Genomic DNA, 25,308 nt, shown 5'->3' with positions numbered 1-25,308 from the left:
ACATCCTACCTGGCCCATTTTGACTCTGCTGCTGATGTTCCCTAGTGCATGTTTATGTAACTCTGTTTGGATATATCTACACTGCACGCTTATTTCAAAATAAGCTACTGCAGAATAAAAACTAGGAAATAGCTGATTTTGAAATAGCATGTCCATACTACTAAGGCCCATCGAAATAGCGCTGAGCTATTTTGAAATAGTGTCCACACTCATTGGAGCCTGAATTGCATTTAAAGCCCCCTGGAAACACTTTGGACATGGCATCAGGACAGCTGTCACTTCCTGTAGCTGCTTCCTGAGGGTATTTAAGGCTTGTGTTTAAAGGGACCCGCACCATACAATTATGTCTCAGGCTCTTCTCCATTGCCTACCTCCTTGAGGGACAGCAAATTCTTCCCACTGTGTGCTCTGGTTTCCCTTGTGGACACCAAAGCACTCTAGCCATGGAGCCAGACCTGTTGCAAAACACTCGCCGGCTCTTAGACCTGCTGCCGCACCTCCTGGTGCAGTTACTGCAGGCTGCCCTCATGGCTCTTCAGGAACAAGACCCCCAGCTCCCTGCGGGGCACCTCCTCTCCTGTCTCCATGTGCTGCTCATGCAGCACAGCCCCTTCCAACCTCCCCTGTGCACCGTGCACCACTGCTTCTGGTGACAGGTCACTGGTTCTGATTGGTGGGACCGGATCTTCATGGAGTGGTGAGACAACCAGCAGTGGCTCCAGAATTTCCACATGCAGAAGGAGACCTTCCCAGAGCTGTGCAAGTGGCTCGTCCCTGCCCTCCGGCAACGGGATACCAACATGCAACCTGTCATCCTACTCCAGAAGCAGGTCACCATCATCCTCTGGAAGCTCACCATGCTGGACAGCTACTGATCCGTCAGGAACCAGTTCAGCATGGGGAGATTGACCATCGGGGCTGTGCTCATGCAGGGATGGCACTTTCGTGCTATTGTCCCAGGAGGGTGGTAAACTGCTGGAATGGGGTTCCCAAGTGGGGATAGAAGCTCCCTCCCTGGAAGGTTTTTCAGTCCAGCCTTCACAAAACCATGTCAGGGGATGGGGTAAGTTGGGGTTGGTCCTGGTGTGTGGAAAGGGGGGTTGGGCTCGAGGAAACGCCCGAGGGCCCTTGCAATCCTGTGATTCCCTGTTTGTCTCCTTCTACAGGTGGTGATGGCCATCAACACCATCCTGCTGCAAGGGGTCATCATCCTGAGTAATGTGGACCCCATCATCCCTGGCTTTGCCATTATGGGCTTCCCCAACTGCGGGGTGTAGGGGGAGAACCATTGATGGGATCCACATCCCCATCCAGGCCTCCAACCAGAAGGGGTACTTTTCCATGGTCCCGCAGGCCCTCATACACCACCGAGGCCAGTTCACCGACATCAGCGTCAGGTCGTCAGGGAAAGCACACAATGCCCTCCTCATCCACAACTCCAGCCTATTCCAGACGATACATGCCAGCACTTTTATCCCCAACCTCCCCATCAGGGTCAGGGATGTGGACATGCCGATGTGCATCATGGAGGGCACATCCTACCCTTTGCTTCCCTGGCTGATGAAGCCGTACGTGACCAAAGCAAGGAATGTTTCAATGGCGGGCTCATCAGGGCCTGCATTGTTGTGGAGGGTACCTTTGGTTGTCTGAAAGGGAGGTTCCGCTGTCTCTTCACTCTCCTTGGCAAATGGAACATCCCCCAGGTGGTGTCAGCCTGTGTGTCCTGAACAACTTGTGTGAAAACATTCCTGCCAGGGTAGTGGGCAGCGGCCAAGCGCTCAGAAGGGCCTTTGAGCAGCTGTGCATGGCTGCCATCCAGCAACCCCATAAAGGGACTGTGCCTTTCCTCTCACACCCTTCTCTTCTCCTGCCCTCTGTTTTCACCTTCCTCTCTCCCGCAGACACTATAAACTACATTTTGGCTGTGTCTACATTGGCACCCTTTTCCGTAAAAGGGATGCTAATGAGACACTTCGGAATTGCAAATGCCACGGGGAATTTAAATATCCCCCGCGGCATTTGCATGAACATGGCTGCCGCTTTTTTCCGGCTCGGGGCTTTGCCAGAGAAAAGCGCCAGTCTAGACGGGATCTTGCGGAAAATAAACCCTTTTCCTACTTGCAAGTAGGAATAAGGGATCTTCTGGAAAAGGGTTTATTTTCTGCAAGATCCCGTCTAGACTGGCGCTTTTCTCTGGCAAAGCCCTGAGCCGGAAAAAAGCGGCAGCCATGTTCATGCAAATGCCGCGGGGGATATTTAAATCCCCCGCGGTATTTGCAATTCCAAAGTGTCTCATTAGCATCCCTTTTATGGAAAAGGGTGCCAATGTAGACACAGCCTTTTTGTTTTGAAAGAATAAACTGGTTTTTTTTACTGGAGTAAATATAACTTGGGGAGGGACTAGGGGAAAAATCTGGAAAGGGGGAGGAGGAAGGTAAAGGGGGAGAAGGGGGAAGTGGGGCTCAGGGATGGAGATGGGACTGGTGTCTGCCTCGGGCTGTCCCATAGCTTCATGTGCGGGGCTCTCGATGGCCACGTGGGGAATAGAGGGAGAAGCCAGAGGGACGGGAGCAGGAGCAGGAGCAGGAGTGGGAACAGAAGCAGGAGGGGGAGTGGGAGCATAAGTAGGCATGGGAGCAAGGGGAACTTGGAAAGGAGCAGGTGGGGAAACACTCAATTGCAGCGACCATGTGGTCAGCAGTGGTGCTGTAGGCTGCACACGTGCTCCATGCCTTCTGGGACAGCTCCTGCCAGGTGGAGCAGCGTAGCTCCCAGTCAGCACAGTGCTTCTCCAGGTCTGTGTCCATCCTACAATCCTGCTGCTCCAAAAACTACCGAAGAGAATGGAGGAAAGCTATGTGTTCCTGCTTGAGATCCTTGTGGGATTAGCAGCACCTGCAAGTCTCACGGGATCAGGAGGCTGGCACAGGAGATGTGGTTTGTGCCTCACTCACAGCTGGTCCAGCTGTGAAGACCAAAGAGAAGGGCAGTCATCCCAGGAGACACTGTGCATGAAGCCTAGCTCTCATCTCTGAGCTGACACCAAAAAGTCTCAGGTCAGACAAAGGCCATGCACTTAGAGCAAGGCCATCTGAGGCCTAGACAGTAGGCGTTTCCTACAGAGGCACAGATGTCCCGGGGGAGCCTTGCTACCCCTACTCCCTAGGGACAAGCAGGCATGGGAAGGTGCCAGCCAGGTCAAGAGCCTGCAGGGGGGAGGAGAGAAACAGGATGGCTCGGCTTCCCTCCTTGCTGTGCACACGCTGGGTCTGGCAGTGGCAGCATCCCTCAGGGAGAGAACTTGTATCCCTGCCCACTGGAGGAGAGGGGAGGAGGGCGTAGGGGAGGTGTGTGTGAGCAGCAGATGCTGCTTGCCAGGCAGGGTTCTACTGGGGTTCTGACCATTTCCTCCCCCTCTGGGCAGGCTCCCTTGGCATGGGACCAGTGTCCTCTGCTTTGCCATACTGGCCCGGGAGTGGATACTGCTCCAAGAGTGCAGGCATGCCCATGTGCGGCACTGCTATGTATGTGTCCATGACCTCACCTGCCTCAGTGGTGGCTTGTGGTGGGAAGGTGTCCCACCATGGGGTCGGGAGTAAAGCTGGTCAGTGCAGGAACCCTGTGAGCAGGAGCACAAGGTTCCTGTGTGGCAGCCTCATTGGGGTTGTGTGCTCTGGACTCGCACTCCATGTGCATTTATGTGCACAGGCTGCTGTGTAATTCCCCGGGCTAAGAAGGCCAGGAGGCGGAGGAGAGCTGAGAGAGAGAGATGGGGAGGCAGGAGGAGGAGGAGAGAAAGAGACGGAGTGAGAGACCGGAGGCTCAGGAGAGAAGACCGACGTGGAGGAGAGACCTAAAAATCCCGTCCTATGACAGGCTAATTGGCTATTTTTGAAATAATGGGCTTGTTGAAATAACACTTTGGTGAAATAATTCTGCAGTGTAGACATGCCCTTTGAAATGAAACCACATTCATGCCCTCCCACAGGCTGGTTAGTGCACACTAAAATGTATACCCTTATGGAGAAGGTTAAAGCAATAAAGAGGTGAGACCTGTGTGATTTGCCCAAGCTTATATAGGACCTATAGCAGAGAAAGGACTAGAACCCACACCTCTCAAGCCCTAGACTGGCTAATTGCCAAACATGGAAATGATCTTTTCCTATCGGTTATGCTGCATAAACAGATGGTGCATATTATCTGGCAACAACTTAATCAAGCACCTGCAAAGTGTTGAAGAGATTATTTCCCCTTAAGACCTACAATTAGCCTTTGTATTTTTGCAGTACAGAAAAACCGATGCTTCTTTCTGATCTTGCAGCCACAGTGTATGTCAACACTGCAGCATTTTTCTGGTGAGGGGGAAACGGCCATTTTTCTGGAAAAACAATATTTGTGTCCACACTGCAATTGCTTTCTTTCAACAAAAAGTCGAAAGAACAGAGGGTTTTTTTCCAACAGAAGTAAACCTCTTTCTACGAGGAAGAAGCCGTTGTCTGAAAAAGCTTTTTCGGAAAAAGGCTTGTGTGGAAGCAGAAGAGGGAGTTCATCTGAAAAAAGAGGTCTCCAGGAAATAACACGGGTGCCCTGGTGGCCACTCCGACCAAACTAATCAGAACTCTATAGTTCCTGTCTCCTGCCAGCTCTTAAAGCTGCAGGCAACCAGGACAAGCCTTGTGGCAGGAAGCTGGCCCTGAGAGCTGCACCTGACCACGTGCCTAGCTCTGCCACACTAATTTGGACCCGTGGCCCAGCCATAAGCCCTCCGAGACCACCCTGGCCCTCACAGGGAGCACCACCAGGGCTCCCAAGACCCAGTCAGGGGCACAAAAAGGCATGCGTTGTCGTGGCCTAGGGCAGAGATCCTGTGCCTCCTAGAGGTGTGAGGTGATGAGGAGACCCTGCAGGATCTCCTCTTCTGGCGGCGCAATACCAATATCGAGGGCCGGATGGCTGAGTCTCTGGCCATGAGAGGCCACCACCCCCAGACCTCGGGACAAGGGAGGAGCAAGGTCAAGGAGCGCCGCCAGGGCTACACCAGGGCCAAGGAGTGTAGCTCTTGCTCTGGGGCAGGACTCCCCTCCTGCCCCTACTACCAGGAGCTCCACCGAATCCTGGGGGGTGGTGCAGCCCCTTCCCCACCCATGGTGGTGGACTCAGGGCTAGCGATGCCCATCGTCACCCGCCTGGGGCTCCCTGTCGAGAAGGAGAAGGATGAGGATGAGCTGCAGGAAGAGGAGGAGGCGACAGCCAGCACAATCACCCGGAGCTGGTACCCCAGGCCCTGGATATCTCCCAGGCATTCTCTGAGGGTGAGGAGGGATCAGCAGGTGAGTGCTCTCAGTTTGTCACACACATAGGGTGGGGGAGGCGGTCACAGAGGGGATGGGGTGCAATCGTCACTTGGCCTGCTTGGCCTGCTCCGCCTGAACATCGTGCTGCACTCTGTGCATGTGGAAGCACGTGCAGCGCCAGTCTGGATCACGCAGCCACAGGAGGCAGCCCCGGAGCACCCCTGGGCTCCTGCTCACAGGCTCTGCGGAGGCCACACACACATCGGACACCGGGGGAGGGGATGCCCTCCAATGTCCTCCCACCACCAGTCACTGCTGGAAGCAGGCTGGGCACAAGGGCACACACAGGGCCCCACACAAACCAAGGAGTGCCTGCATGCTTGAGGCACTTCCCGCTCCTATGGACAGCACTGCCAGGTGCAGGTGTGTGTGAAGGCCCCAAGGAAGGCCAGGCTAGTCCAGGCCCCTCTACTGCCCATGGGATCCCAGTGTGGACAGACACTTCCCTTGTCTGTGGGATGGGGGGAGACAGGAAGTATGGTCCCCTGGGCACCTTGGTGCCTCTCTGAGGCAGGGGCCACTGTGCAGGCCACACATGGCCTTGCTCCCAGGACATCCCCATCCTCTGGATTGTTGCTTGCAGCTCACAGAGGAGAGCAGGGCCTCAGGGACAGTGTCTGCATGGGTGACTCACTACCTCTCCCTCTTCATTCTCCACAGAAGGACCAGCCATTGCTGAGGGGTGATCATGACCAGCTGAGGCAGCTGCCCAACCCTGGGAGAGCCACAAGCACAGGAGGGTCCAGGAGGACCTCATGAGACAGCATGTGGGTGACCTCTGGGACATGCAGCAAACCCTGGCAAAGAAGGTCCAGCATGATGTCCAGTGACAGACCCAAATGTGGGCACAGCTTGTATGGCAGGGTGAAAGCATGTGTGCCACCATCCACAAAACGATGGCACACCTGGCTCCTGTCCCTGCTCCTGCCCCCCCTCATCCTGCTCTCCCTGCCATGTGTATGCCTCCTCTTTCCACCATGCCTGATCCCACTCCAGCTCTCCCTGCTAGTCACCCCCCTGTTGTCGCAGGCCTCATACACCCCTGAGGTTGCCAAGGTCCCCGAACCTGAGGCAGCACTTCCAGCCACACCACGCACCACTCCCATCCCTTCTTCCTGCCCCCATCCAGGTTCTGAGCCTCCCTCCTCCCCAGTTACGTTTATTATGGAAAAAATACGAAGTTCTTGGTTTTCAACTCAAAACTGGTATCTTTACTGAGTGTACAGGGAAGGGAGGGGCTGCTGTGGGAAAGGCATATGGGGGCAAGGCACAGCCCCCTAGTGGGAAGACCCTGGGGAGAGTTACTTGAGTCCTTGAGAGAAACTCTCCCTCAGGGCCCCCCAGATGTGCACCCCCACCTGATGGGCCTGGTGGATTGCAGTGGTGTGCGGTTGCTCCAAGGCCCTTCCCTCCCAACTGGGCTCTGCCCCCCACCCTGATAGGAAGGCCTCCCCCTTCCTCTCCACAGTGTTGTGGAAAACACAACAGGCCAAGAGCACCTACGGGATGTTGTTATCCCCCACATCCAGGAGGGTCAGGAGGCAACTGAATCGCGCCTTTAGGCCCTGAAGGCACATTCCACCTGCATTCGGGCCCAGCTGAGGTCCAGCTGAGGTGGACATTGAATTGGTCCCCACTGGGGTCCAGGTGGCCAGTGGACCCCTTCATAAGCCATGGCATGAGGGGGTAGGCCGCATTCCCCCCATGATGCACAGTGGCATCTGCACATCCCCAACACAAAAGTCATGCTGGGGAAAGAATGTGACAGCCTCCAGCTTCTGGTAGAGGATGGAGTTTCTAAATATGGGGGCGTTATGCGCCCTGCCTGGCCACCTGACAAAAATGTCTATGTACTGTCCACGGTGGTCAACCAGGGCGTGCAGCGCTATTGAGAAATAGCCCTTTCGGTTGATGTATTGAGTGGCTCGATGATGTGGTGCGCAGATGGGATTGTGGCCCCCTCCACAGTTGGGGAAGACCAGGGCAGCAAATCCTGTGATGATAGGGTCCAGGTCTCCCAGGTGGATGACTCTGCACAGCAGGTCAGATTTGATGACCCTCACCACCTGGAAAAGGAGACGAAACACACAAAACAGAGACTGAGTGGGAGTGCCTGAGTCCTTGGAAAGTGCCCATCCCCCTCCCATGCCCCCTCAAACATCCCAGGAGCCACCCCCATCTAACCTCCCCCAGGGTTGTGTGAGGGTGGGACAGCAGAAACCTCCGGGGACAGGGCTTCTCCCTACCCCCCTTTCCCTAGGGTCCCCCTTTCCAGAACTCCCCCCCCCCCCCGTAGGGACTGCAGCCCAAGTGCCTTATCTCCATGAGGAGGGCCCTGGCAGTGGACTTTCCCATGCCAAACTGGTTACCCATGGACTGGTAAGCTGTCTGGGGTAGCGAGCTTCCAGACGGCAATGGCGACCCACTTCTCCAGGGGGCTTGCAGGTCACATCTGGGCGTCCTGTCGATGGAGGGCAGGTGCAAGCCAGGCACATATTTCCATAAAGGTGGCCTTCCTCATGCGGAAATTTTGGAGCCACTGCTGCCCCACTGCTCCATAACCAGCCAGTCCCACCAGTCAGAGCTGGTGTCCAGACTCCAGAAGCGTCTCTCTACTGTGGGGTGCAGTTGCAAGGGCCTTGCTCCCACAGGCAGGCAGAGGATCTCACTGATGAGCTCGGAGTTGAGTCCCTGCAGGACCATGAAGACAGTCTGCACAAAGTGCTGCAGAAGCTGCAGCACATTAGTGTGAGGTCCTCGTATGCCCAGAGGCAGCTCCGGCGCCATGGCAGGAGTATGCTGTGACACCCAAAAGCTGAGCAATCAGAGCATGCACTGCAAGAGCTTTGCTGTCCCTCAGAGAGATAGGCAAGCATGCAGAAGAAGCAGAGAAACAGCTGTCCAGGTGCGGTCCCTTAGGCAACAGCACCGGGAAGCAACTGCTGACCTAATGCCCTGCCTGTACTGGTTCCGGGTGGCCTTAAATGCGAGATATAATCAATTTGAATGCTATCTTTTGAAAAAGTATATTGCTTTTTTGCTGAACTTTTGCTGTGTAGACCCTCTCTTTCTAAATAAGCTTTTCCGAAAGATCTCTTCCTGAAAAGCTTATTCCAAAAAAAGTTTGCAGTCTAGATGTACCCGAAGGCTGTGTCTACATTGGCCCCTATTCCGTAATAGGGATGCTAATGTAGCTTTTTGGAATAGACAAATCCGCGGGGGATTTAAATATCCCCCACGGCATTTGCATTAACATGGCTGCCGCTTTTTTCCGGCTTGTAGATAAGCCGGAGAAAAGCGCCAGTCTGGACGCGATCCTCCGGAAAATAAGCTCTTTTCCAGAGGATCTCTTATTCCTACTTTCAAGTAGGAATAAGAGATCCTCCAGAAAAAAGCTTATTTTCCGGAGGATCGCGTCCAGACTGGCGCTTTTCTCCGGCTTATCTACAAGCCGGAAAAAAGCGGCAGCCATGTTAATGCAAATACCGCGGGGGATATTTAAATCCCCCGCGGATTTGTCTATTCCAAAGAGCTACATTAGCATCCCTATTACGGAATAGGGGCCAATGTAGACACAGCCCCCGAGTCTAATATTGACTGTACTATGCCTTGATAGTTACAGGAAAGAATTAGTAAAATATGGTATTTCTGAACTACTCTCTTCCCTTTCACCACTAAATGTGGCTATTCTTTTTTAGTATGCATTGTTACTCCTGCTATTTGAGGTATCCTTTAATCTGATACAACAGAAATGCAATTAATGCCCGCTCATTGAAAGAGACACACTAGGTTTTGTTTGTACCAAGCAAATGTTGCTGCTGTCCTATAATTTATACATCCATGTTCTAATGACAGCTTAGGAGTAAAATAATGACATATTTGAGAGATTTGACAACAGTGGAGTGTTTTGAGCTTCAGCCTTTTTTGCAATTTGTACTGCTCTGATTGTCAAAGTGACTTGTAATCTTGAAGTCCTATTTAACTCATCTCTGTTCCCACATTCCCATAGCAACAACGACCAGAGATGGTTTTTCTAACCTTTGACGGTTAAAAGAATGCTCCTTTTCTTCTCAAATGGGCTATGTCTACACAACTGTGTTATTTCAGAATAATCCCAATTATTCCAAAATAACGTAGTGCGTGTCTACACTACAAGCAGTTATTTCTGCATAATGTCAAAATCATGTCGAGCTGGAGATCTTCTTACTCAGACTCCTGTAACTCTCATTTTATGAAAAGTAAGGAAAGTCGGAGGAAGAGTGCTTTTTCTTGGACTTCCTGCTATGTAGTCAGTGCCAAAAGCTGAAATAAACTATTTTGACTTATGCTTTGCAATTGATGAAGCTCAAATTGCATAGCTTATTTTGGCTTTAGTCATGCTTTGTAGATGTACCCATGCAGAATAAGACATGATGATAGCTTTCTCAAATACAGTCACAGCACTGTACATTCCAGCTTGAAGACTGCTTGGAAAATGAAGTAACTGATTCAAAGTGCAGTGGTTTGCCCTCTAGAAAGATGGAGCAGGTAGGTGAAAACACATCATGTTCATGCTCTAAGTCTAAACTGTACATTGGCTGCTAATTCAGGCCCAGAGTCAATTCAGTATGTTGGTCCTTACTGACAAAGCCAAATCCTAAGCTTTAAGGCTAACTTGGATACCATCTTCCTCTGTATGGCAGCTGCAGTTGACAGAATTGTTTGATAGTTGGTCACCAGGGCAAAACTCTGTGGTCCAGGTGCAGAATGCTCTCCCTGAATGGCTCCACATTTCAAATTTGTATGAGAGACATTTGAACCTAAGGGAATCTTTCCACCTGCAGCGTGCAATACAAAACTCGTTTAGGCTTTTACCACTGCAAGTTACTGCAGGCAAAAGAATGGCCATACTGGGTCAGACCGATGCCCCATCCAGCCCAGCATGCTTTCTTCTGGCAGTAACCCATGCCAGATGTTTCAGAACAAGGCAGTTTATTGAGCGATCCATCCCTAGGGACACCAACAGCCTCCGTGAGCCTCTGGGCCAGGTGGGGAGGAGTTCTATGACCCTGGTAAGGACAGGGCCTTGGGCAGAAGGAGTAAGGCCTGAGCAGCCAGGCCTGAGCACTGCCTGGAGCACTCTGCATTGCATCCCCCAGCCCTTAGCAGTGCCCGGAGCATGCAACACAGTGCTCCAGCAGCAATTGAAAAGTGACTGGGCTGCAGCCATCACTAGGGTATGTCTACACTACACAGTTAATTTGAACAGCAGTTATTTCGAATTAACTTCAATACTGTCTACACAGGCAAACCACTATTTTGAAATAAATTCGAAATAATGGAGCCCTTATTTCAAATTTGGTAAACCTCATTTAAGTGCTGTGTAGACACTTAATTCAAATAGGTGGCCTCCAGCCCTTCTTAGGGAGCCCTGGTGGCTACTCTGGGCTCAACCAGGAAAGCTTACTCTCCTCTCCCCGAGCCCCTGGCCACACTGCCTGTGCCAGCTCCACGCCTGCCAGCCCAGAGCCAGCAGTGGCCACCGGAGCCCCTGACCCAGTGGCCCCAAAACATGACCCAGCAAGCCACTAGCAGCCAGCCCCCCCACCGCTCCCCAGGTGGGGAAAGGGCAATCTGCCAGCTCGCAGGAGCCTGACAGGGGTTGGAGAAGGCGGGCGCCTTCCTGGTCCAGGGTGGAGATCATGGACCTTATCCAGGTTTGGGGGAGATGTCCCCCCCACACCCAGTTTAGTTCAATAAACCCAGTTTCTATTTTTGAACATACGTTTCTTTTATTTGACATCAGGAAGGGGGCCTAGGGAGGTGTAAGTGGAAGGACGTGAGGGAGGAATGGGGCACGAGCTCCTGGTGGGCAGGACTGGGGATGCTCTGAGGGCTTCTTGGGGTGGATGCTCTCCCTCAGGGCTTCCTGGATCCTGACAGCCCCACGATGGACCCCCCTGATGGCAGCCTGCAGCAAGTGCAGTCGGGCTGATGGCTCTGGCTCTGGCTCTGGCTCTGGCTCCATGTGGCTGAGTGCTGTGGTGTCCCGAGTACGGGCACTCCAAGACAGGACTGCTTTGCTGTCCTTCATTGAGGTAGACAAGCAAGCAGAGAACCCTGAGAACTGTCTGTCCGGGGTGGGGTAGGGTCCCTTTAAGCACGGAGCTCAGTTAGCCTCAGGCAGCAGCTCCACACACTAAGTCCTAACCCGATGCCCTGTCGGCACTGGTTCCGGCCAGCCTTAACTTCGGTTCAGGGTCCTCTCAGTGTGGACGTGCTATTTTAAAATAGCAAAATGCTATTTCGAAATAGTTTTTGTGTATGGATGCGTTATTTCGAATTAAGTTAATTCGAAATAGCACTGTAGTGTAGACAAACTTCTACTGCTACAGTAGCAGCAATGGCAAGCAAGAGCCTCAGGTCCTTTGAATCACCAAGCTCCAAGACAAATGCCCTCTTTGCTCCCTTCCCCACCTCTGTGGGACTGTCCATCCCTTGTCATCCAGTCCCAGCTTTTGGCACTCAAAGGTTTAGGGACACCCAGAGCAAGGGGTCATGTCCTTAACCATCTTAACTAATAGCCGCTGATGGAGCTATCCTCCACAAATTCATATAATTCTTTTTTGAAGCCAGGTAGATCTAGATGGGTTCCTGTTTAGTAACTAGATTTTTCCATACTATGCAGAGGAAAGTCCTATCCATGTCTTGCTGTTGCCACCTTACCCTTTCACCATCACCTCCTTTGTGGTGAATTCCAGCTCTAAATAAGAAGAGCTCCAAGATATTGTAGTAGTGCTTTATAAATGCCTCTAAAAATAAAATCCACAAAAGGAAGAAAACCTGACATTTTTGTCTGCTCTAATGTCATTCTATAACTATAGCACAAAGAAAGATTAACAATTATAGAGTTTTTATATGCACGTATTTTTCATGCCTTCTAACAGCTCTATATCCCATTAAACTACTGATAAAATTATGCTACACTTAAATATACTACAAAGATAAAGGTACCTCAGGATGTATGTGTCTTGGATGCTGAATACTCATATGTTTCACAGACTCATATGTTTCACATACTTTTGTTCTGTGAGGGTGTATCTATACATCAGGGCTTAAATTGAAATAAGCCATGCAAATTGAGCTATGTCAATTGAGTAGCTTATTTTGAAACATCCTATTTTGAACTGTCAGCATCTACACAGCGCTTATTTCGAAATAGAGCACTCTTCCTCTGACTTCCCTTACTCCTCGTACAATGAGGGTTACAGGAGTCGGAGTAAGAAGTCCTCCAGCTTGATATTATTTTGAAATAACTGCCTGTTGTCTAGATGCAGACCAATAACTACCTGTTGTGTAGACATAGACACTAGTTATTTTGAAGTAATGTTGCTGTGTAGATATACCCTGACTGAAATAAATTCTGCAGCAATTTCTGTCATTCTCCAGATCTAAGGCCCAGGCTTGCAATCATTTAAGCATATAGTTATCTTTGCTTGCACTGAAGTCACTGGGTCTACTCACATAAGTAAATTATACCCGTGTTCAAACATTTGCAGTCCTGTGTTATATTTATGGTGCCATGAACTTTTACAGTTACTCCTCACATCATGCGTACCCATTTATTTTGCATGTCTATTGTCTGTGAGTATAAAATGTTCATATGATAAAAACAAAAACTAAGGAAATGCAGATTCATTCAGGATCACAGCTAGTCTGTACCTCCCTAGAGACTATAATAGGTAAGTGTCTTTACACATTGCAATACAATGTGCGATCACTAAACCATCATGTAAGTAGCAAATGTATGTCACACTTGAAAAGATGCCTTAATGTAGGCTCCCATTTTGAACCAGCAAATCTTTAATTAGTAATTTAGCAGCCATTTGTATTTTCAAATGGTAATTGTGTTAGGATAAGATTAATCATTTCCTTCTTTTCATCACTAAAACTAAATTAAACCAGCAGCACAACTTTGGACTTAAAGACCAAGTCTCAGTACATTTATTCTTTACCTACAGAGCATGTTCAGCTTGTGTTCCCCACAAATTATGGCATTTGCTGCTACTTAGATTTAAGTGGAACTTTTCTGGAAGATTCTTCACCTTTTAATTTTATTTATCTTGAATTAATCTTGCCTCAGTAGCGCTCAAAGGAGCCTGATTCACTTACAATATGTTAACCAGAGAGCCACTGATGTGGCTCATTACTGAGAGTTCTTAGCTTAGCAAAATTGAGAAGAGGGAATGCAGCAGCTTGATCCTACCATTTTGTCCACTTCCATTAAAAAACCCCAAAAGGATGGATTTTAAGCAAAAGTCCTTCACATAGACAGTCTCCAGATGAACAGCTAGGTTGCCGACTCCATTAGTGAGACTAAAGCCTTTTATGCCCCAAAAGAGCTTGAAAAAAAAGAGAAAAACGAGCTGCCATCTCTGGTAGCTAACCACTCACTCTAGGCAACCCCCTCCCACCTCTGTTACTTTCCAGGACACAAGAATCAAATCATCACCTTAAAACAATTATTTTTATTAACAAAAGACATACTTGCTAAAGCATACTTGATTGCTGAGTGTTACAGAGCAACTAAGTTAAACAAATTAAAACACAGAGAAAATCTCTGGGAACAACTGTTAGGCTACATCTACACTACAGGTTTTTTGCTCAAGAACAGCCATTCTTGCACAAAAACTTGCGGAGCAGCTACACTGCACATGCATTCTTGCACAAGAAAATTTACAGTAAAGTGTCAGAAAAGAGGGCTTCTTGTGCAAGAGTTATTCCTCTCCCCACAAGGAATAAGCCCTCTTGTGCAAGAGCTCTAGCACAAGAAGGCAGTGTGGATGGGCAACGGGTTTCTTGCGCAAGAAACCCCTATGGTTAAAATGGCCATCAGAGCTTTCTTGCACAAGACAGCATCCACACTGCCATGGATGTTCTTGCGCACAAGCACATCTCTTGCGCAAAAGTACTTGGCAGTATGGACGCACTCTTGCACAAGACCTTTTGCGCAAGAACTCCTGTGCAAAACAGTTCTTGCGCAAAAAGCCTGCAGTGTAGATGTAGCCTTAGTGAATGGGAGAGGGAAGGCATGGATTCACACAGAGAAGTTTAAACCAAACATCTAAAAGAAAAATACCCTGATTATGATTACACTTTTCCCTCTACTCACAGTCCATGCTGATCCATATTTCCAGGTCCAGTTTACTCCCTGGGACAATATTTCTTATAGGCATGATAATTCTGGTCCCTGCATTTGCTCTCTCCAGCCCTTACTTAGAATACACACAAAGAAAGAGCAGAACAGGTATCTATATTTCAGCACTGTATCCACATTGGTTCTTCTGGCTCCCTGACAACATCCTTGCTAGCTACCAGAGTATAACACCTTAGTCACTGGGTGCTGGCCAGCACTCCTCCTATCCATAACAATTATAAAGTCATTGGGGGTAAGAATTAAGTTTTACAATGTGTCTGCACGCTGCCCAGAATAATGAGAGTCCAGTCTCAGTTGTTGCTACTGTGTGTTACTGTAAAGTAATATAGTAACATAGGGAGAAAGCAGTGTATTTGTGCAGATAGTGACAAAGGGTCATGTGCTTTCCTCGATCAAGAGTAAGTGTTGCAGAGGAAGTTGAAAAGGTTATATCCCATTAAGAAATGTGGGGAGAGGAAAAGTGGCTACACAACATATGTTCTCTCATGCTCACTGCCTACTTTCCTAGCTGTGATGCCAGCTTTGCTCTGCATCAGTGGGGAAGGCTGGAGTTGGTGAGAAAAGTCAGAAGACGAGCAGTTCTGCAGCGAGGTTCACTTCAACACCAAGCAAGATTCTGACAGTAAAAAATTGTAGAGGCCTTGTAATATTTTTGAGAAATCTATTAATTTTTTGTGTTTCATTTAGTCCTCGCAATGGTCATTTGAATGCTGATGGAGTACCTAACCAACCTAATTGCTCTCACATAGTTAACATAAGATTTCAATAAAGATGCTCTTTATTAAGATTGAAGCAAGGTCTCCATTATATTTATTGTATGCAATTAAGTATTTAATGGAACAATCTAAAGGTGAAGCTGAAAGCTGTTGACACAGAAACAAACCTGAAATTGGTCATAATTACAGTAACAAATCAACTTCCCCTGGATTATTGCCATTGTAAAACTAATAGTCTGTAAGAGTAATGTTATTAAATAAAGATCTTCATCAATGCTTAGCAGCCATGTAAGAATTCAGAGCATTCACGAGGGAAAAGAATTGCTGTAAAAATTATCTAAAAAATCTCCCATATTATTAACATGAGAGAACGAAAAAGACAGAGAAATAAAGAAAGAAAGTCTGATGGGAGTTTGAGATTTAAAATAAAAAATTGGTGGGGGGAGGAAGACCTAGCTTTTCACATTACTATCCTAAACTAGAGCTTCATAGATTGTAGGGTAAGAAGGGACCATTGTCATCTTCTAAGCTGACCTCAATCAGAGTGCCCATAATACATTGACTGCTCCATTAAATTTTCAATTTTCCCCAAGACTCTGGGACCATTTACATTTCTGACATTTTTACCAGAAACTGAAGGAGAAAGATTGACATCTTGTCGTTTGATTTCTAATGTGCTGCTTCTGACTGAAACATTGTTAATTAGAGCTAAGTGAAAATCAAAATTTCTGTCTGATGGGAAAGTTTCATAATTTCATCTCTTTTTCATCAACAAATTAGACAAAAAACTGAAATATTTAAATTATTTTAATAGGACATTAGGGGACTGCACCTGCTTTCTATGTTCACCAACCCCCCTTTGTCTGCCGCAGCTCCTTGTTGGCCAGGCTCCAGGTCCTGCATGTGGCCACACCAGGCAGGGTCTGTGGGGACAACACATGCCTGGGGCAGGTAGGTCGGGAACTTGAGCAACTTTCCCAGTGATGGGTCCCACAGGCATGAAGCTACCCCAGCAAGGGGAGAGGCAGAGGCCCTCTGGGGGAGGGAGAAAGCCATGCGGCTCCCACCTCCCCAGAGCACCGGGGAGGAGGGGCAGGCTACACAGGTGAGGACACAGGCTGAGGTGAGTGATGAGCTGCAGATGATGTGATTACATCACTCTGTCATCCCACGGGAGTTTAGAGAGAGAGAGAGAAAAGTACCAACTATTTTTGCTTTGGAAAAGGCAAACTGTTTCACGTTTACACTTTTTATTAAAATGTTTCCGTGCTGCTAAGTCAAAAATGTTTTTGGTTTGTTGAACTGAATAGTAACAAGTGAGCTCAATATTAAATGATATCTCCCTGTGGGGTTGCATTGTCTCATGGGAGTTATCATTGGGTGCCTTTTGTTGGCATTTGCCTATAACAACTGGGCTCCTTCATCAGATTACATTTCCCATGATGCACACGCAGTCCTTCAAATGATAGCACATGTCTATTCCACTGTAAGTGTGCACACACTTCTTGCACAGTCATTAAAGATTTTTCTTTTAGCAGTATCTGTTGAAGCAGTGCGAAGCCCCCTCTGGTCTGGGCCTTGTGCCACTTCACACAGGCATAAAGGGCACTCACTTCCTTCCCACAGTGATTGTTATTTGTTGGAGCTGCCCTCTCTGTAATTCCATAGCCCTTAGTGCATATAGTGCCTGGTAGTATTAGTTTACACCTGTATAGTCGTTCTGTAAGTAGTTAGTATTGTAAACCTACATTCAGAACTATCTATTTAGTGTGGGTTTCTCAGGATCTAGTCCAGTGTTTCTTAAACTTTTTAAGACCGAGGAACACCAAACAATAATTTTTTTATGAGGAACACCAAGGATTTTTTGTTGAGCAAAAGAAAAAAAAGTTGGGGGGGAAAGGGTTGAGGGGGTAGTTATTGAGGGGGAAAGGATCTGGGTGTGCCACAGAACACAGTTTAAGAAACACTGGTCTAGTTTGATACCAGTCATGCCCCTTTCTGTTGGTTTCATGGCTCATCACTCATGTAACTATTCTATGCTGGTGAGTGATATTTACTCCAGCTGCCATAAGAGTCTAGTAGAGGCACATGTGCATGACAAATGTCACGTTCATAAGGGGTTCAAATCCCATTCAAAAAAAGACAAGGGTGATAGATTGAAGTACTTACTCATAGAGTCTGCATTTCATCCACCATCAGAACCCCCTGTTTCCAGCAGGTACTGAGCATGTCCGCATCTGTCAGGCGTGCTCCTTCTGTTATTGCAGAGTCATCAGCCCGATCTGCCTCACTGGTGCCTAAGAGGACCTGGACCTTCTAAAAGAAAGGCACTAAGTGCTCACAAGGATTCACAGGTGTGCCCAAAAAAGTTGCTTCCCTAAGAGCACTCTATGAGTCAACAAGGATTTCTGATTCCAAAACCCAGGAAAGTTCTGTTGAGACCAAACGCAGAAGCATCAGTGCACCCCTTGGTACTGTTAAGAACACTTGCTGGTGCTGTCAATACCTGAGGCATACAAGGTAGCTAGGGAGTGAATTAGCTTATCAGTACCAGCTTCTTCCAGGCTTCAAAAGCCTCCCACAGTACTGATGCTAGAACCTCATGCTCCTGCAGTCCCATCCAGCCACAGTGTCACTTGCTACCAGCTTGTTCTACTCTAGCCACACCTCTGCATGCAATTGTATCTAGAGGCACGTCACTATCTTTCATCTCACCCTAAATTCTCATCTAGAGTGGTCTCCAAATGTCAATTAAATCAAGAGATGTATCTATCAACATTTCTTTCCTAAAGCCCCATTCAAGCAAAAGAGAGGAAAAGCTTTGCTTTTTAGCTATTAGAAGAGCTTTGGCTTTTTACCTAGACTGGACTAGACCATTTAGTCCTCCAAATCAACTCTTCATTGCCATTTCAGATAGGGTAAAAAGCCAACCAACCTCAGCCCCAAAGATGTCTGTCTGCATCTCCAGCTGCATTCATCTATTGCTGATTTGCAGATATTGCACCTCGGAACAGAGAGATATCTCCCATAAGCAGTTCACAGGCAACTTCTGCAGTCTTTCTGGCTAGGATTCCTGTTCTGGATATTTGCAAGGCAACTACCTGGGAATCATGCCACACATTTATCTCTCACTATCCTATATCTTTTCAACCCAGGGACCATGACAGGTTCAGAGGCATTGCCTTTCAATTCTTATTCAAGTTGAGTCTGAGCCCACTGCCAATTTTAGCTGCTTGTGAGTTTCCTACAGCGGACATGTGCAATTACTGAAGAAAAAAACAGTTACTTACCTTTGAAATGCATTCCACTGGTCTATTCCATGACCTGCCTTACTTCCCTTTTCTACCATACTTTCTGGGAGGAAGAAACTGAGAGTGTATGTGTGGGAGGGGAGAGCATGGGGACAGACAACGTGGCCCTTTGTGCCTATGTGCAGTGGTGTGAAGCATCAGACAGTATTCATGCTGCCTAGACAGGTAGTATTAGAGGGATAATCTCCCCACAATGGTGGACGACGCATGAACACACACACGCACAGTAGGGTAGACACTAGCAACATATCTCAAAGAGCAACGGTTATGAAAAGGTAAATAATCATTTTTATGAGACTCCCATGAGGCACCATTCAGCCCAGTTAGACAGGCAACTACATTGCATCATGGGGCATGTAGGAAAGAATAGGGGTCATCAGGCATCCAAGCAACAACTCTGTGACGGGGCAAGGCAGCCCCACACTGAACCTGCAGGGCCCAGCCAGGGTTACCTGGCTGCAGAGGCCCCTCCCCCGCAGCCCTACTGAGCATGCCCGGGCTGTAGCTCCACTATAAAAGCCTGGAGAAGGATGCAGTCCAGGCAGACAGCTGGAGGAGAAGGACTTGTGAAGGGGGCTCCTACACAGCTGCCACTGGAGAGGATGTGGAGGCAAGCTGGTGTGAACCAGGGACTGCCTGCCAAGGAGATGCTGGCTTCGATGCTGCAGCAAGCTGGGTGAGTACAGGGGAAGGAACCTCAGGGAACCAGGTAGGAAGTGGCCATGGGCAGGAGTGGGAACCTCCTCTCCCACCCCGAGAACCTTGGTGCATTTTGGCAAGATTGCCCTGCCAAGGGAGTGACCTGCTACCTGGTTGCTCACAGGGCCCTGGGCCGGGACCTGGTGGAGTAGGGTGAGCCTGGGTCCCCTACCTGGGGTGCATCCCTGCTACAAACCTAAACTGTGTTGTGGATTCAGGCCGGAGGGCCTTGGACTTGTCTTAGAGGGCCAGAGTTAAGCTGCGCTGTGGACTCTGGCTGGAGGGCCTCAGCCTTGCCAAAGAGGGCTGGACTTGGACTGTGCTTTGGACTCAGGCTGGAGGGCCTTGGACTTAAGAGGGTAGGCAGGAGGGACCTGCCACAAACTCATATAAGAAAATGCAGCACCACAGAGAAAGGCAGTTTAATGCTGAACCTGACTCAAAACAAAAATATTTCCATTCAACAAACCAAACTGGATTTTTTTTTTGTTTTGTTTTTTGCTCAAATCTACCCAAAATGACAGATTTCATTTTGGAATGGCCATCAGAAATTTTAGAAGTTTCAGGAACATTGAAATATTCAATAAAACTGCATTTTCTGCCAAAAATAATATTGATAGAAAATTCCTAACCAACCTTTCTGTTAATCAATGGCCTTCTTTGGTGGTACTTTTGGGGACAAGTAAAAAATAATATTGTGATACTGATCAAGTTCAATCCTCTTTAGAGAGAGGAGCTATGGAAGTACTTATCCTTCCTTCAAACTCTTCAGAGGAAAAAGCTATTCTACAAAAAATCTGACAGAAGCTGAATTATTTGGCTCTAACTCTTATTTACTATAAGCACTTCTTCCTTCAAGAGTCTCTGCACCAACTATAACTTACAGCTTCAACCCTTCTTTCAGTTGACAAGTGACTTTACAGCACTATGCCTGCTGTGCCACTAGAAGTCTACTAAATCATTTTGACAGATGATTTTTGGAGGGGAGGGCCTATTTTTTAAATTGGACCAGGTTTTTGGCATTGCTGTCCCACTTTGTGCATTGGCTCCATGCCCCTATCTATATCCTGGCCTGATGTGCAATGACACTGAAGTTACTGGCTCAGCTGCAACAATTAGTTAAAAAAATGTTTTAATTATTAAGTAGTTCTATTTTAGATACACCTGGCATAAAATGGGTGGCTCCAATGCGAGGCAACTTTAAGTCTGGGGGGGAAAGCTGGATCTGGGTCAGCTGACCCAGCTGGAATTTCCCTTAGGAAGTAGTGAGAATTCAAAGATAAGAAAGCTGGAGAATATAGCTAGGCTAGGCCATGCCATTTCAGATACTATGACTGCCAGGGATACAAAGAAGATCCCAATGACAGTGGAGGATATGCATTCTTACAAGTATATCTTTCTCTCCCTTTTGGAACTAACTTTTTGCTTTTGTTGCCTTACCAAAAATCTTAACTAGTTTTCAATTATACCTTTTTTTGACAATCCATTTTATTTTTCATTTTTCCTTTATTGCACTGAAGTTTTGTAAACAGACACAAACTCTCTTTGAACTGCATTCTCTTCCAAGAGACTTCATCCTTGAAGTATTGCCATCCTCAAGAGATTGTCAAGAAAACATGAGTTGGACCTTCAGAAAGATGAAAAAAAATTGGCCTGACCCCTCAATTATGAATGGACTGAACAATTATGAGATTTTTTTTCAAAAAGGCTATATTGTATTTTAACTGTCTTGTTTTTTTTTTAAATTCCCCCGGCTTCTCCCCAGAGTGTGCGTGTGTAATGCTAACAGGCAGAACCAAATCTGGGAACCCTAGAGCTTAGTTCATGAGCCTTTACCAGTTGAGCTAAAAGCTAGCTGGCTCTCAGCTAAGGTTGTAAAGCAAACTCATTTCCTCTCTCTGTAAGTGGTCTAAGTGCCACAATGTGGAACAGTGAACCACACCCAGCAGGTATGTGAGTTACACATGTGGCAGCTAGCATTATCCATTCTCCCAAATACATTAATGGGTTTTGTCTTCTGCTGCAGAAACTTACCCCTACATCTGCCTGCCCCTGACTAGCAACACATACTGTCTCCCAGTTCCTTCAACAGTTCAGTCCTCACCCAACCTCCACCCTGAAGCAGTTCAGGCCTCCCAACTGTTCAACACCCACCCTATCTGTTCAGCACCTCAACTAGGTACACTCCCCATAAATCCCCCATCCTAGTTCAGCCCTCTCTTTGCTCACTCTTCCTGGGTTTTTTATCCCATACCTCATCCAGACCTCAGGATGGGGGAACCCCTTCTAGGCAGGAGTGAGGCAACTCCAGAGGCTCTGCAACCTTCAACAGTCTTTGGCATCTTCTCAGGATGGATTTCATGGAGAGAGGGGGAAACCATCTTATTCTGTTGCCCACAGCAAGGAAGTGAGGAGAAGCTGAGCTGCTGGGCAACTTAGCTCCATCCTTTGATATTATGGGAGAATTCTTTTTCACACAAATTAAGAATTTGTTGCACAATATTGTAAAATTCTGCATATTTTATTTGTCTAAACACAATATAATCATGCCAATTATTTTGAATTATACAAATGTTGGTAATATCACTGACAATTACAAAGATTCCAGAAATGTGGGGGTTTTTTTTGACAAATAGATTCCTTACTAGGCATATTAATACAGAATTCTAAGTAATAAATCATTTAAACTTCAATAAAGAAATAATTCTCGCACCTCCTCAGAAGCCATGCAAAGGCTTGGGGAACTCTTTCTCCTCCTCCCTGTTCCCTTATATCCCTGCACTCCTCCTCCTTCTCCCCTGGTCCCATGTGTCCCTGCATCTACATTCAGTCAACCCCTCCCCTGTTTCCAGGTGTTCCTGTACCCCCTCCTATTAAGCCTTCACCCAGTCTCTGCACCAGCCCTTTTGAATCCCAATTTGTGACACATCCAACCTTATGTGCCCCCCACTATCCATTCCCCTCATCCAGGTGCCTCCTCACCTGGCCCCATGGGCAGGGTACTGTGAGGAATGCAGCCTCTTCTCCTTCCTATCCCCATAGGGCTACTCCCATCCAGGAGTGGCTACCCTCTGTTCTGGAGTCACATTGTAAGCATAGCAAACTATTCTTAACTTATACCAAAATTTATAGTTGCTATTATGCCACATAATCCTATGATGGAAGGAAATGTATAGTTATTGTTCTGTTTGAATTAGTTATTACAAGCTAAGATGTTTGTAAAAGAGTTGTGTGTATTTGAACTTTTTGTCTTTCATAGATTCCAAGGCCAGAATGGACCATTATGATTGCCTAGTCCAGTGGTCAGCAATCCATTGATCACCATCAACTGATAGATCCTGGAGCCTCTGCCACTTGATTGCAATCATCGGGTAGGCTGCCTCTGCCTGGCCTCTCGCTGTTCCTGGAAGCAGCCAGTTGGCTGAATGCAAGCTTGTCTCTGCAGCTCCTTACGGGTGGGGGTGAGGCAGTTCCATGCTGCCCCTGACCCCAGCACTTCCCGAGCAGCTTACCTTAGCTGGGGACCAGCCAGTGGGGTGGCACTTGCAGATGCCAAGTAGCAGTGCAGAACATGTTCCCACAGGGGCTGCACACAGAAATGTACTTTAACTCAGCCAGCAAGAGTTTCCAGGAGTGGACATGGAGCCAGGTAGGGGCAGCTTTCCTGAGCCTTGCTGCACTGCCAACCAGGAGCTGCCTATGGTAAGTGCCTCCTAGCTGCAGTCTGCACCTCTACCCCATGCCAGTCCTGAGCTGGTACCCAAACTCCCTCCCAGAGCACACAGCCCTTACCCCATTCTGCACCAGCCTGGAGCCCCCTCTTGCATCCAGAGTGCTGGGGTGCAGGAGAGAATGAGGGGTGCAAGCTCTGAGAGAATCTGGATGCAGGAGCAGGCTCCAGGTAGGGGCAAACTCCCTCCCAAAGCTTGCATTCCTCACTTCTGCACCCCACACTCTTCCCTAGCCAGATGAAAGTGAATGAGGGTGGGGGAGAATGAAAGATGGGGGAGGGGGAATAAGCAGGGCTTTGGGGAAAGTGGGGACCTCAGAGGGGGCAGGGTAGATCATGAGGTGCCCTTAAATTCAAAAAGTGATCTCAATCATAAAAAGATTGAAAAGAATTGATCTATGCATATCAAGAGATTCAATATCAACAGTGTGTGTGCTGAACAGCTAGGGGGACAGACTCTGGAAGAGAATTTTGTGACCATAGTAGATTGTTTCTGCCAGCTACAAAGTAGCTAGCCTATAGAATGCTGAGTGCTCTTCACTGACTGTCTGCTCTTAGGTACGAAAACAGCCTCTTCTATCTTGCAGGCATTTTCTCCCTCTCCAAGAGGTACTATTTATGTGCTATGGACTCTGGGACAAATAATCCACATTCATGCACAAATACTGACAGACTACCCCTATAAAATCATCAAGCTATTTTTCCTGAGACCTGGGAAGGAAGAGGAAGTGAATACTGCTTTTTTTTTATTGCCATATTTAAAAAGAAATAGGTGCTCAGATGCTAAGGCCATGTTGGATCTGACATATCATTGGACAGATAAAGAAACTCATCCAAGAGATAAAATACTTATGAGTAAGTCTCCCCAGATAAGCACAAAAAGGATATATTGTGATGGATTCTTACCAACATGCAGAGCACACATTTCAGGATTATTCATTGTTTTATAATGATAAATAAAATACAGTACATGCAGACTATTAATCATAAGGGAGTGCCGTTTAATGCTATTTCTAGACGGCAGAGCTTTTCCGGGATACGTTCAGTCCTCTGCCGCATCCAAGGAACGTGTCTGCTTTTTCAGAACAGTTTCCAAAAAAGCGGACATGTTCTTTTGGCATCCCTGTATTCCTCTCACCAAGAGGAATAAGGGATGGTCTGAAAGGAGTTTTTTCTGAAATTTGGCCCCGTGTAGAAAAGCCTCTTGCGGAAAAAGATTTGCAAATTGTGGTTTGCTGTTTGCATATCTTTTCAACTTTTCTCATCAGTGTAGACATAGCTTAACAAAAAACAATGCAACACAAAAAAAAGGGAATGAAATGTAATACAAACAACTGCAGAACACACCTTTGCAGAAAATAAACGCTTCAAGTATGCATCTTTCTCAGAACCATTCTAATTAAATGAGTTGGGGGGGGGGGAGGAAGGAAATGAACTATTCTTATGAAAATCATTATTTCTTGACTCAGCTTTTCTGAGAGAGAATGCGTTTCTTTAGCTGCTATTACACAGCTTCTTATCCTTTGGCCCAACCAAACACGGCTTATGTGTATCTCAAGCTGTTTCATCCATCTTACAATCCAAGCCAATGGCTTCCATGATAATGATCAAAATAGAGTCTATAACTTAAAGGAATTTATGAATGCGGTGGTGTTGTAACTATGTCATTCCTAGGCTATTAGAGGTTTGGGCTACAACAACAAAGCTATTATCTATAGCCAGGCACTCAGATACCACAGAATATGCTCCAAGAGGAAAGTCCGGGATATACACGTTAACACACTCAAAACCACCTTCTCCAAATGAGGACGCTCCACAAGATAAGTTGATTGCATCATGGGGCAGATTACCCAAATATCCTGCTTCAATACAGGAATAACCCCCTTGTCTCCCGACCCCACACGAGGGCTACGACTACACTGGCATGATTTTCCAGAAATGCTTTTAACGGAAAAGTTTTCCGTTAAAAGCATTTTCAGAAAAGAGCATCTAGATTGGCACGGATGCTTTTCCACAAAAGCACTTTTTGCAGAAAAGCGTCCGTGCCAATCTAGACTCACTTTTGCGCAAAAAAGCCCCGATCGCCATTTTAGCCATCGGGGCTTTTTTGCGCAAAACAGTACTGTGCTGTCTACACTGGCCCTCTTGTGCAAATGATTTCCACAAGAGGGCTTTTGCCCGAAAGGGAGCAGCACAGTATTTCCACAAGAACACTGACGATCTTACATGAGATCGTCAGTGTTCTTGCGGAAATTCAAGCGGCCAGTGTAGACAGCTGGCAAGTTTTTCCGCAAAAGCAGAT

The 25,308-nt window shown here is 47.5% G+C and overlaps 1 long non-coding RNA gene across 1 annotated transcript; it reads left to right on the top strand.

Moving 5' to 3' along the window:
* The first annotated feature begins 19,123 nt into the window (after nt 1–19,123).
* Nucleotides 19,124–24,318, top strand: LOC142828972 (uncharacterized). Its single transcript, XR_012903162.1, has 3 exons — nt 19,124–19,253; nt 22,536–22,978; nt 23,594–24,318. It is a non-coding gene; the product is annotated as an uncharacterized LOC142828972 (long non-coding RNA).
* The last annotated feature ends 990 nt before the right edge of the window (nt 24,319–25,308 follow it).

This window comes from Pelodiscus sinensis, chromosome 4 (genome assembly GCF_049634645.1).
Source record: "Pelodiscus sinensis isolate JC-2024 chromosome 4, ASM4963464v1, whole genome shotgun sequence".
NCBI classification, from domain to species: Eukaryota; Metazoa; Chordata; order Testudines; family Trionychidae; genus Pelodiscus; species Pelodiscus sinensis.
This window is presented reverse-complemented; position numbering and strand designations above follow the sequence as displayed.